Source organism: Belonocnema kinseyi, chromosome 4 (assembly GCF_010883055.1).
Source record: "Belonocnema kinseyi isolate 2016_QV_RU_SX_M_011 chromosome 4, B_treatae_v1, whole genome shotgun sequence".
Lineage (NCBI taxonomy): Eukaryota > Metazoa > Arthropoda > Insecta > Hymenoptera > Cynipidae > Belonocnema > Belonocnema kinseyi.
The window spans coordinates 7,092,257-7,106,767 of record NC_046660.1 but is presented as its reverse complement, the minus strand read 5'-3'; positions in this window follow the sequence as shown (position 1 = coordinate 7,106,767).

Genomic DNA, 14,511 nt, shown 5'->3' with positions numbered 1-14,511 from the left:
TTTTGGTTTAGAATTCAAGTATTTTGTTGAATAATTGTTGTTGTTTTTTTGTATCAACCATTTAATTTTTTTAATGCTAATTTAACGATTCCATTTTTTGGTGGAAATTTATTTTTGATTTGAAAGCTGATTGTTTTTTGTTATAAATTCAATTAATTGATTGAAAATTTGTATTTTTAGGCGGAAAATTAATATTTTGTGTTAAAAATCAACTTTTTGGTTAAAAATGATTCTGTTTTGGATGTAAATTTGAATATTTTGTTCACCATTTGTTGTTTTTCTTTAAATTAAAAAATTATCGTTTCAAACTGATAATTTACCTATTCCATTTCCGGTCGAAAATTAATCTTTTTAATTCAAAATTGCTCTTTTTCAGTTGAAAATTCAATTAATTGGTTTAAAATTCGTCTGTTTGGTACATAATTAATCTTCTTTGTTTTAAATTTAACTTTTTACTTGAAATTTCAACTAATTTCTTCTTAAAATTTTATCTTTCATATTTTTAGTTGAAATTTCAATAATTTCTTGAAGATTAGTCTATTTGAAAGATATATAATCCTCTTGATTCAAAATTAATCTTTTTTAGCTGAATATTTTAATTTTTAATTATTTGTTAAAAAATTCATCTTTTATATTCAAAACTAATCTTTGCAAGTTGAAAATTCAATTATTTCTTGGAAATTCGTCTTTTTGAAAGATATATAATGCTATTGTTTGAAAACTTCTCTTTTTTAATTGAAAATTTAACTATTTGGTTAAAAAGTAGAATTAAAATATTTTGTTAACCATTTGTTGTTTTTTTTTTAATTAAAAATTAACCTTTCAAACTGATTACCTGTTTTAAATTATTAAATTAAATTTTTAACTGGAAATTTAAATTTTTTAATTTTTGTTAAAAATGTATCTTCTAAATTGAAAATTGATCCATTCGATTTGGAAATTCGTCTGTTTGGTAGATAATAAATGCTCTTGTTTGAAAATTCATCTTTATCGTTGGAAATTCAACTAATTGGATAAAAAATATACTTATTAGGTTAAGGATTCAACTATTTTGTTGAACAATTGTTATTTTTGATATTGAAAATTAACTTTTTAGCTTTTTGGTGAAAATTTATCTCTCAAATAAATTTATATATTTTATATTTTTAGTCAAAAGTTCAATTATTTATTGAAAATTCATCTGTGTGGAAGATATATAATCCTCTGGGTTGAAAATTTATCTTTTTTAGATGAAAATTCAAATATTTGGTTGAAAAGTTGAATTAAACTATTTTATTGACCATTTTTTTCGTTATTACAAATTAACCTTTCAAACTGATTATTTTTGAAAAATTAAAATTAACTTTTTTGAATGATAATTTTTTAATTTTTGGTGAAAAATTCATCTTTTATATTTAAAATTGATCCTTTTTCGTTAAAAATTCGGCTGCTTGGATGATAATTATTCTTCTCAGCTGAATATTTATCTTTTTGTTTGAAAATTCTATTTGGTTCAAAAATTAAAAAAGTAATATTTCTTTTGAGGATTTAACCATTTTTTTTAAATGTTCTTATTTTTGTATTGAAAATTATTTTTACGAATATCCTAAGTATTCCATTTTTAGATTAAAAATATATTAAAAACTTTGATTGTATATATTTTTAAATGAAAATTTAATCATTTATTGAAAATTCCATTATTTGTTTAAAAAATGAATATTTTCTGGTAGGGAATTTAATTTTTTTTTACAAAAAATGGAACTAATCAGACTAATTTTCTACCGAAAAAGACAAATTATCATCAAGATACATACATTTTCAACCAAATAGTTGAAATTTCAGCTTAAAAAATTATTATTCTACAAAAAACAATTATTTAACGAAATAGTTAAATTTTCAACAAAATTATTTTTCATCGAAAAATATAATAGTTGATATTCCAAGCAAAAATATTTTTATTCTAAATAACAAACAGTTGAATTTAAACAAAAAAAGACAAATTTTTAACAAAACAGTCGACTTTCCCACCAAAAAGCAGGATACTTCTGAACAAAATTGTTTAATTTTCAACAAATAGAATAAGTTTCAACCACAAAGTTGAATTTTCAAATATAAGAAAAAAATTTTTTAACTAAATAGTTGAATTTTCAACTAAACAATAAATCATGTTTTAACTAAATATTTGAATTTTTAACTAAGAGAAAAAAATTGTCGCACCAAAAATCATTAAAAGACACTATTTTTCACCCAAATATTTAAATATTTAACAATTCAACTCCTGGGTGAAAAGTTGAATTATTTTGTTTTAAAAAATTTCATTTTTCTAGAAAATTCGTGTATATTGTTAAAAATTCTTGTTTTTTTTTGTGAGAAATTATTTCCCTTGGTTGAAAATTAACCATTTGGTTAGAAATTCATTTATTTTCTTGAAAACTATTATTCTTATAGGAAATCAATTTTTTAGTTGAAAATCCAACTATCCAGTCGAAAATTAAACTGTTTTAGTTGCGGATTGAAATATATTGTTAACAAACATTTTTTGCTAAATTCAATTGGCTTTCATTTATAATTAAAATGTTTTTTCCTTGAAATATCAAATATTATAATTTACCATGAGAAGTTATCTTTTTCGGTTGATCTTTTTCGGTTGGTAAAATTCATCTATTCTTTTTGGCTTTAAATTTCAAAATTTTAAATTAATTTTTTTTTATTGGCTGAAAAATATAGTCGAATCTGGATTTAGTGATTCTCGATTTAGTGTTTCTAAAAATTGAAGCCGGGCCGTGGATTTAGGTGCGAGGAGCTGCTGCGGGAGGCGCGATGTTCACTCACGCGTGACAAACGGAGAGAGAAATTGGACTATCTTTTAAAGTTTGTTAGTAGTTGTATTTTCGTCGAAAAAATATAAATTTTTAACAAAAAATGTTAAAAGTTGATATTATTTCAACCAAAAAGATGTTAATTTTATAAAGAATTTTAAACAAAAGAGTGAAATTTCAAACCGAGAGGAATTTTTCAGTCAGGAAAGAAAAATAATTTCGAACTAAATTGTCAGATTTTGACGTCAAAAGGATGAAAATATAAACGAAAAGATGAATTTTCTGTAACAAAGATGAATTCTCAACAAATAACATAAATTTATAACCAAATAGTTAAATTTTAAACTGAAAGCGATCAAGTAAAAAAAATTTAAGTGTATTTATGTTTTTAGAAAAAATACTTAATTTTCAATTCAAAACGACAAATTTCCAACCAAGAAAATTAATTATAAAAAAAGATATGAATTTTCAGGAAATAACAGAAATTTTCAATCAAATATTTGAATTTTGAACTAATAAAAGCTCAGTTTACAACCAAAAATGGAATAGTAAATTTTAAGTGAAAACAATTAATTTTTAACAAATATAAAATGAGTTTTCCAAAAAAATTTTTAATTTTCGCAAAATACCTTAATTTTTGCATAATACCTAAATTTACAATCAGATAAAATTATTTTTCAACCACAGTTTCATTTTTAACCAAAAAGATGGAATTTCTACCAAAAGAGAAGAATTTCTCAATCAAATTTTTAAACCAGAGAGATTTTTTAATAACAAGAAATTAATCAATTTGATTAAAATCGTTTTTTTTTGCCCCCAAAAATTAATCGGGTTGCTTGAAAATTAATTCTTTTGCTTGAACATTAAACTGTTTTGTTGAAAAATTGTACTATTTGTTGAGAATTGATTTCTTTTTAGGTAAAAAATTAATTTTTTTAACTAAAAAATTAAACATTTGTTTTAAAATTCATGTACTTTTTAAACATTTTTCTTGTTTGGTAGACCATGAATCTTCTTAACTAAAATTTAAACAATTCAACTTTTTTTAAATTTAAAAATTAATTGTTTTCAGTTGAAAATTGAACCAATTTGCTACAAAGTTCTTTTTCTGATTTAAGTTTTTATTTATTTTAGTTCCAAATGGTTTGCTCGCAAATTAATCTTTTTGATTGAACATTAAAATTATATGTTAAAAATCTTAATATTTTCGTAAAAATTCATTTCTTTTTAGGTAGAAATTGATTTTTTTAATTCAAATTATTAACATTTAACTTTTAATTGTAAATTTATTTATTTTTAGTTTATAATTCACCTTTTTCGTTGAAAATTTAAGTACTTCGTTGAAAATTCATGTATTTTGTTAAAAGTTCTTCTTTTTTGTCAAAAAAAACCTTAGCTGCTTGCTTGAAAATATCTTTTTGATTGAAAATTTAAATATTCAATTGAAAAAATGTACTATTTTTGTAAAAATTCCCTTTTTAGGCTGTAAATTAATTTTTTTAATACAAAATTTTGATTCTGATTTTCTTTAAAGTAAAAATTCAAATATTTGGTTCAAAATCTGATAGCTTGGTTGAAAATTAAATTACTTTGCTAGAATTTAATTTTTTGGCAGAAAATTCATTTTGAAAAAAAAATTTTTTAAATTGAAAATATAAACATTCCTTTTTTAATTAAAACTTTATGTATTTTTTTATGAAGTGATCCTTATTGGATGAAGATTTAACTATTTCGTTGAAAATTTATGTATTTTGTTAAAAATTCTTCTTTTTTTTTTTAAAAAAAACTTAAAATGGTTGCTTGAAAATTGAAATATTTAGTTAAAAAGTTGTACTATTTTGTTGAAAATCCTTTCTTTTAGGTTGAAAATTACCTTTTTATTGAAAATTTTGATTTTCCACTTTTTATTGTATATTTTTTCAGTAAAAATTCAACTATTTGGTTGAAAATTGAATTACTTTGTTAGAAATTAATTTTTTTATTGGAAATTCCTTTGGTAAGAAATTAATTTCCTAAATTCAAAATATAAACATTCCCTTCTTAATTAGAAATTAATGTATTTTGTAAAAAATTCTTCTATTTTGGTAAAAAAAACTTTAGCTGCTTGCTTGAAAATTGATCTTTTTGATTCAAAAATGAAATATTTTGTTGAAAAATTGTACTATTTCATGAAGATGAAAATTAATTTTTCATATTCAAAAATATATATATAGCTATATAACTTAAAAATTTTAGGCAAGAAATATTTTTCGTGACAATGATGACCTTCCTATTCTTAATAAATAAATTATCATCTTGCCATCTTTTTATTCTGAGAGCATTCAATTTGAAATTAAACCTATCTTCAAACGTTTTTTTTTTAATTTTTTAATTTTTTTTTAATTTTCTAAAAAAGAAACTTAATTTAATTTCTTGGTCAATAATCGCTTAATTGATTTCAGCAGTAGCACATAATAAAACGTCCTGAATGGGAAAATTATTTCCAACTATTTTATTCAAAAGTCATTCTTTTTGGTTGAAAATTCAATCATTTGTGTTGAAAATAAAATTATTTCTTTTTCGTTGATTTTTTTTTAATTAAAATTTTTTTATGTAGAAATCTAATTTTTTAATTGAAAATTAAACTTTCAATTTTTTATAAAAACTTCAATTTATTAAATTGAAAATTCGTTTTTTTTCTAGTTAAAAAATCAATTTATTTTATACAGATGTATATTTTTTAATTTAGGATTCATGATTTTACTTAGAAATTCCTCTTTTTGGTAGGAAATTCATTCTTTTTTGGCAGAAAATGTAACTATTCAATTTTAGGTGAAAAATATATTTGTTTTAGATAAAAATTAAACAATTTGGTTGGAAGCTCATCTTTTTTGGTTCTAATACAACTGTTTTTTATTTTTAAATAAAAATAATTTTTTAGTTAAAAATTCCCCTATTAGGCAGAAAATTTATCTTTTTAGGCAGAAAATTAATCTTTTTCGTTGAAAATTTATTATTTTTGTTAAAAATTCCAGTTATTAATTAAAACTAATTTCATTCATTGAAAAACTCAAGTTATTGGTTAACACTTCGTTTTCTTTTTTTTTCAAATTTAAACAATTTTGTCCAGAAGCATTCTTTGGTTAAAAATTCTTTTTTTTTTAATCAAATTTTTAACTGAAAATTTAAGTATTCAATTTTTGTTTCAAAATGTATAACTTTTAGTTGAAAATTCTTATTTTTGAAATTGATCACTTTTAATTGAAAATTCTTCTTTTTCATTGGAAATTTCTTCATCTAATTCCATTATTTGATTAAAAATTCTACTTTTTAATTAGGAAATCAATCTGATTCGTTTAAACTTCATGTTTTTGGTTCAAAATTTAACATTTTGCTGGAAGGTATTTTTTTTATTCTTTTTTTGTATTAAAATTGATCTTTTTAGTTAAAAAGTCAAAAATTTGTTTGAGAAATATCCTTCTAGATTTAGGATTCATAATTTTAGTTGTTTTATAGAAAATTAAACAGTTTGGTTGAAAAGTAATTTTTTTTCTTGGTTTGCTTATCCAGTAATTTTCTGAGTAAATTTTATTTTTCGGAAAAATGATTAATTTTGCTAGAATTTAACGAGTAATTTTATTGTTCGGGAATTTTTAAATTCAGTAATATTGTAAATTGTTTTAAAATTTTATTTTTCAGTAATTTTCAAATTCGATGATATTATAAATTATTTAGGGATTTTATTTTTAGGTCATTTTCAATTTCTGCAATATTATAAATTAATCGGTTATTTTACGAGGAATTTTCAAATTCAGTAATATTATAAATCATTAAATAATTTTTTGAGGAACTTTATTATTAGGAAAGTTTCAAATTTGGTAATATCATGAACTGTCCGGGAATTTTACAGACGAATTTTATTCTTCGGGAATTTTTTAATTCGGTAATATTTTAAATTATTCAATATTTTTTTGAGAAATTAAGTTTTCAGTAATATTATCTTTTTTTTTAATTTTACGATGAATTTTATTATTATAGAATTTTTTAAATTGCTAACATTATAAATTATTTAGAACTGTTACGAGGAATTTTATTTTTCGGTCATTTTCAAATTTCAGTAATATTATGTACTGTCCTGGAAATTTACAGAAGGATTTTCCGAGGAATTTTATTATTCTAGAATATTATAAATTATTCAGTAATTTTCTGAGGAAGTTTATTTTTCGGCAATATCATAAATCATTCTATAATTTTAAGAGGAATTTCATTATTAGGGAATTTTCAAATTGTGTAATATTATAAATTATTTAGGAATTTTATTTTTAGGTAATTTTCAATTTTGGAAATATTATTTTATTAATTTACGATAAATTTAATTATTATGGAATTTTTGAATTCGGAAATATTATGAATGTTCGGGAATTTTAGAGAAGAATTTTATTATCAGGGAGTTTGAGGAATTGTATTTATCGGTAATTTCTAAGTTCGCTAATATTATGAATTATTTATAAATTTTAAGAGGAATTTTAGTTTTCAGCAATATTATAAATCATGCTGTCATTTTACGAGAAATTTTATTTTCAGGTAATTTTTAATTTCGGTAACATTAATATTATAAATTATTCAGTAATTTTATGAATAAATTTTATTTTTAGGTAAAATTATTAATTTTTCTGGAATTTAACGAGGAATTTTATTATTTAGTAATATTATAAATTATTAAATAACTTTTTGAGGAATTGCATTTTTCAGCAATATTATAAAATTTTCTGGAATTTTACGATGACTTTTATTATTATGGAATTTTCGAATTCGGTAATATTAGAAATTTTCGGGAATTTTACAGAAGAATTTTATTAGCGGCGAATTCGCGGGATTGCATTTTTCGGAAATTTTAAAATCCGCTATTGTTATAAATTATTTTAAAATGTTATAAGGAATTTGATTTTTCGGTACTTTTCAAATTCTGCAATATTATAAACTGCTCGGGAATTTTACTGAAGGATTTTATTATCATAGAATTTTATTATTCGGGAATTTTAAAATTCGGTAATATTGTAATTAATTGTTCAAAAATTTTATTTTTCGTTAATTTTAAAATTCGGTAATATTATAAATTATTCCATAACTTTTTTAAAAAATTTATTTTTCAGTAACATTATACATTTTGCTGGAATTTTACAATGAATTTTATTATTATGAAAATTTTAAATTCGGTAATATTATAAATGTGCGGTAATTTTACAGAAGAATTTTATTATCAGGGAATTGAAGGAATTGATTTTTCGTAAATTTTAAAATTCGTTAATATTTTAAATTATTCAGGAATTTTACGATTGTGAGAAATTTTATTTTTCGGTCATATTATAAATTAATCGGTAATTTTAGAAGAAATTTTATTATAAGAGAATGTTCAAATTCGGTAATATTATAAATTATTCAGTAATTTTGGGAGGAATTTTATTTTTCGATAATTTTATAAATTATTCTGGAATTTTACGAGAAATTTTTTTGCATCGAGGGAGAAACAACTATTACAATACAAAGAAATAGTTTTTAATCAGATAGTTCTATTTTTATTGTCTACAATTCCTGATAATAAAATTAAGAATCCAGAGCCCAAATTTGGACAACAATCATTAAACGTTTCTACTGAAATTTGAGAAAAGATAAAAATTTTCCTAAACGCGAAAAGAAAAAAAATCTTTTTTTGCACCAAAATAAAAAAGAATTCTTTTCTTTTTTAGGAAAATTTTCATATTTTTTTAAATTGCAAAAGGAACGTTTTATTGACTTTTGTATGAAGAGGGATTGTGCTTAAAAAAATGATTTATTCAGCAATGAAAAAGATTAAATTTCCACTAAAAGGTTACATTTTAAAACAAAAACATGAATTTTTAACCGAGAAGATTACTTTTTTACCTAAAAAGACAAATTTTCAACAAAATAGTTGAATTATCAACTAAAACAGATACATTTTTAAATCAAAATTAAATAGTTCAATTTTCAGTTAAAAAATTATTATTTAGCAAAAAAATCGAATTTTCAATAGAATAGTTAAATGTATTTAAAAAAAGTTTAAATTTGCACAAAAAATGATAATTCTTAATAAAATTTTTTATTCATTAATGGAAATAATGGAATTTTCACCAAAAAGTTAAATTTTCAACCAAAAACATTAATTTTTTAAAAAGCAGATTATTTTTCTCTCCAAAAAAGCAATTTTTAACCAAACAGTTGAATATTCAAACAAATAGTTGATTTATCAACTAAAAATGATACATTTTCTACCAAAAATTAAATAGTAGTTCGATTTTCAATTAAAAGAATAATATTGAACCAAAAATGACTTTTTAAAATAAAACTGTTAAATTTTCTTTAAAAAAAAAAATCATAATTTTCAACTGAAAGAGTTTAATAGTCAAAAATAAAAATAATTTTCTTTAAAATATTTTATCAAACATGAAAGAGACCAATTCTGAACGAAAAATGTGATGTTTGATATTTAAAAAAATTATTTTAATTATAAATAAAAAAAGTTGCGTTCAACCAAAAAAGTTAAATTTTCAACAAAATAGAAGATAAATTTTCGACCAAAAATTGAGTAATTCAATATTAGGTTTTCACTTTTAAAATTATTTTTGAAACAAAAAAGAAGGAATTTTCAACGAGAGAGGAATTTTCAGTGAAAAGAATGAATCTTAATCCGAAAAAATGACATTTTAACAAATTTATGTAATTTTCTACAGAAAATTAATGGTTAACTAAAAAAGATAAATTTTCAAAGGAAAATGTACTAGTAAATATTTAAAATAAAAAATACTTTTCCATCTAAAATAAAAAATGATACTTCTCAAAAAAATGTATCAATTATTATTGAAGAAAGTTACATTTAAATAAAAAAGCTGAAGTTTAAAAAAAACATGAATTTTTAAATAAGCAGATTAATTTTCTACCTAAAAAGGCGATTTTTCAACCAAATAATTCAATTTTCAAGCAAATAATTTAATTTTTAACTAAACAAGATGAATTTCAAACCAAAAATTTTAAAGTTCAATTTTCAGTTAAAAAATTAACTTTCAAAGACAAAAATAGTTACATTTTCAATAAAAAAGAGGATTTTAAAAAAGGAATTTGCAACTGAGAAAAGATTATAAATTTTCAACCAAATAGTAGTATTTTAAAATAAAAAAGTTAAATTTTTTACCAAAAATTAAATGATTCAATTTTCTCGTTGAAATATCAAAATTACTTTTTAACAAAATTATTTAATTTTCTACACCACATTTATGTTTAACTAAAAAAAAAAATTATGAAGAATAAATGTAATATTTGATTTTTTAATCAGAAAAGATTTTCATTTTAAATAAGAAAAAAGTTGAATTTAAACAAAAGACACGACTTTTCAACAAAACAGTTGAATCCTCAACTAAAAAGACGAATGTTCAACAAAAAAGTTAATTTTTCTATAAAAAAAGGATTCTTTTTAACAAAATGGTGTATTCACGAATGAAAAAGAATAAATTTGCAGCAAAAGGTTACATTTTAAACCAAATACATGCATTTTTAACCGAGCAGATTAATTTTCTACCTAAAAACACGAATTTTTAAATAAATAATCGAATTTTCGACTCAATAATTTAATTTTGAACCAAATATTTGAATTTTCAGCTAAAAATATAAATTTTAAATAAAAAATTAAATAGTTTAAATTTCAGTGAAAAAAATTAAATTACTACCCAAAAAATTTAATTTCCAAATTATTTAAAAATCTAATAAAAAACGGTTAAATTATGAAGTAAAAAAGATTCGTTTTCAAACAAAAAATTGAATTGACAGTTAAAAAAATTAATATTTAACAAACAAATAAATAGAATTTTGAATAGAATAGTTTAATTTTCAACCAAAAAGATGAATTTTGAACCAAGCAGATTAGTTTTCTATCTAAAAAAGCAAAATTTAAACCAAACAATTAATTATCCACCAAATAGTTTAATTGTCAACTAAAAAAGGTACATTTTCTACGAAAAATTGAACTGTTTAATTTTTTGTATAAAATGTGCCTTTTTTAGTTGACAATTAAAATATTTGGTTGAATAGTTAATTGTTTGATTAAAATTTTGCTGTTTTAGGTAGAAAACTAATCAGCTTGGTTAAAAATTAAACTATTCTATTTAAAATTCTATTTATTTGTTTGTTAAATATTATTTTTTAACTAAAAATTCAACTTTTTGTTTAAAAACGAATCTTTTTTAGTTCACAATTTAACCATTTTTCATTAGATTTCTAAAAATTTTGAAAATTCAATTTTTTTGGTAGAAAATTAATTTTATTCATTGAAAATTAAACAATTTAATTTTTTATTTTAGGTAGAAAATTAATCTGCTCGGTTAAAAATGCATGTATTTAGTTTAAAATGTAACCTTTTGCTGTAAATTTAATCTTTTTTATTCATGAATACACCATTTTTTTTAAAAAGAATCCTTTTTTATAGAAAAATCGACTTTTTTGTGGAAAATTCGTCTTTTTAATTGAAAATTCAACTGTTTCGTTGAAAATTCGTGTCTTTTGTTTTAATTCAACTGTTTTCTTATCTAAAATTAAAATCGTTTCTGATTAAAATATCAAATATTACATTTATTTTTGATAATTTTTTTTTAGTTAAACATAAATGTTGTATGGAAAATTAAATAATCTTGTTAAAAAGTAATTTTGATATTTCAACGCGAAAATTGAATTATTTAATTTTTTGTAAAAAATCAAACTTTTTTATTTTAACATTCTACTATGTGGTGGAAATTTTATCTTTTTTATTAATAATTATTCAATTTTGTTAAGACGTATTTATTTTGATGCGGCAGTCAACTCTTTTTTTTAAATTCGTCTTTTCGGTTGAAGATCGACTCATTTTGATGAAAATTTGTGTTTTTTAATTGATTCAAATGTTTTTTAAAATCTAAAATTAAAATCGTTTAATATAGTTAAAATATCAACTATCACATTTTTCGTTGAGAATTAATTATCTCTTTTAATTAAAAACTATTTTTTTTTAAATGTAACTGTTTTTCTAGAAAGTCGTTCGATTCTTAATTTTGAATAAAAATTCCTATTTTTAGTTGAAAATGTAACTATTTTTGACGTTGAAAGTTAATTTTTTAACTGAAAATTTAACTTTAAAATTTTTGGTTTGAAATTGATCTTGTTTCGTTAAAAATTAAATCATTTTCTTGAAAATCGAATTATTTGGTTGAAAATTCGAATTTTTAGGTAGATAATTAATTTATTTATTTAAAAATTCATGTTTATTTTTAAACTTCAACTTTTTTATTTAAATGTAACTTTCTTCAATAATAATTGATACATTTTGTTTGTAGTAGAAAATTATATAAATTTGTTAAAATGTCATTTTTTCGGATTAAGATTCATTCTTTTAACTGAAAATTCCTCTCTGGTTGAAAATTCCTTCTTTTTTGTTTCAAAAATAATTTTAAAAGTGAAAACCTAATTTTGAATTATTCAATTTTCGGTCGAAAACTTATCTTTTTTTTTTGTTGAAAATTTAACTTTTTTGGTTGAACGCAACTTTTTTTATTTATACTTAAAATAGTTTTTTTAAATATCAAACATCAGATTTTTCGTTCAGAATTGATCTCTTTCATCTTTGATAAAATAATTTAAAGAAAATAATTTTTACTTTGGACTAGTAAATCTCTTTCAGTTGAAAATTATGATTCTTTTTTTAAAAGAAAATTTAACAGTTTTTTTTTAAAAATCATTTTTGGTTCAATATTATTCTTTTAACTGAAAATCGAACTACTATTTAATTTTTGGTAGAAAATGTATCATTTTTAGTTGATAAAGCAACTATTTGTTTGAATATTCAACTGTTTGGTTAAAAATTGCTTTTTTGGAGAGAAAAATAATCTGCTTTGTTAAAAATTAATGTTTATGGTTAAAAATTTAACTTTTTGGTGAAAATTCCATTATTTTCATTAATAAATAAAAAATTTTATTAGGAATTATAATTTTTTGTGAAAATTTAAACTTTTTTTAAGTAGATTTAACTATTCTATTGAAAATTCGATTTTTTTGTTGAATAATAATTTTTTTAATGAAAATTGAACTATTTAATTTTGATTTAAAAATGTGTGTGTTTTAGTTGATAATTCAACTGTTTGGTTGAAATTTTGTTGTTTTTTTTTTTAGATAGAAAAGTAATCTGCTCGGTTAAAAATTCATGTTTTTGGTTTAAAATTTAACCTTTTAGTGGAAATTTAATCTTTTTCATTGATGAATAAACCATTTTGTTAAGCACAATCCCTTTTTTATATAAAAGTCAATAAAACGTTCCTTTTGCAATTTAAAAAAGATGAAAATTGTCCTAAAAAAGAAAAGAATTCTTTTTTATTTTGGTTCAAAAAAGGAATTTTTTCTTTTCTCGTTTAGGATGCAAAAAAATTTCTCGTAAAATTCCAGAATAATTTATAATATTACCGAAAAATAAAATTCCTCCCAAAATTACTGAAAAATTTATAATATTAACGAATTGGAAAATTCTTTAATAATAAAATTCCTTGTAAAATTACAGATGAAATTATAATATTACCGAATTTAAAACTTCCTTAATAATAAAATTCCTGACAAAATTACTGAATTATTTATAATATACCTGAATAATAAAGTATCTCGTACAATTCCTTGATTATAAAATCCTTCTGTAAATTTCCCAAATAGTTTATAATATTACCAAATTCGAAAATTCCATAATAATTACATTCATCGTAAAATTCAAGAAAAATTTATAATATTGCTAAAAACTTTAATCCCTCAAAAAGTTATTGAATAATTTATAATATTACCGAATTTCAAAATTCCCTGATAATGAAATTCCTTGTAAAATTACCGATTAATTGATAATATTATCGAAATTGAAAATGACCTTCACATAACGTTCTTTAATAATTTATAATATTTCCGAATAATAAAATTTCTCGTTAAATTCGAGGAAAATTTATAATATTGCCGAAAAATAAAATTCCTTGCAAAATTCCTTGATAATTTATATAATCCCCGAATAATAAGATTTCTCGAAAAATCCTTCTGTAAAATTCAGTAGCATTTTATAATATCACCAAATTTGAAAAATCCATGATAATAAAATTCATCGTAAAATTCCAGACAAATTCATAATTTTGCTAAAAAATATAATTCTTTAAAAAATCATTCAATAATTTTTAATATTCCCGAATAATAAAATTCTTTTTAAAATTCCCGAAAAATACATTTCTGCAAATTTGCTGCTAATAAAATTCTTCTGTAAAATTAGCGGACATTTATAATATTACCGAATTCGAAAATTCCATCATAATAAAATTCAGCGTAAAATTCAGAAAAATTTAATTCTTCAACAAATTATTGATTATTAATTATTGATTTGAAAATGATCGAAAAATAAAATTTTTGAACATGCTACAATATTACCGAATTAAAAAATTTCCGAATAATAAAATTGCCTGATAATAAAATTATTTTGTAAAATTGCCGAACAGTTCATAATATTACCGAATTTGAAAATTCCCTAATCATAAAATTCCTCTTAGAATTACAGAATGATTTATAATATTGCCGAAAAATAAAATTCCTCAGAAAATTACTGATTAATTTATTATATTCTCGAATAATAAAATTCCTCGGAAAATCATTCTGTAAAATTCTAGAACAGTATTTAATATTA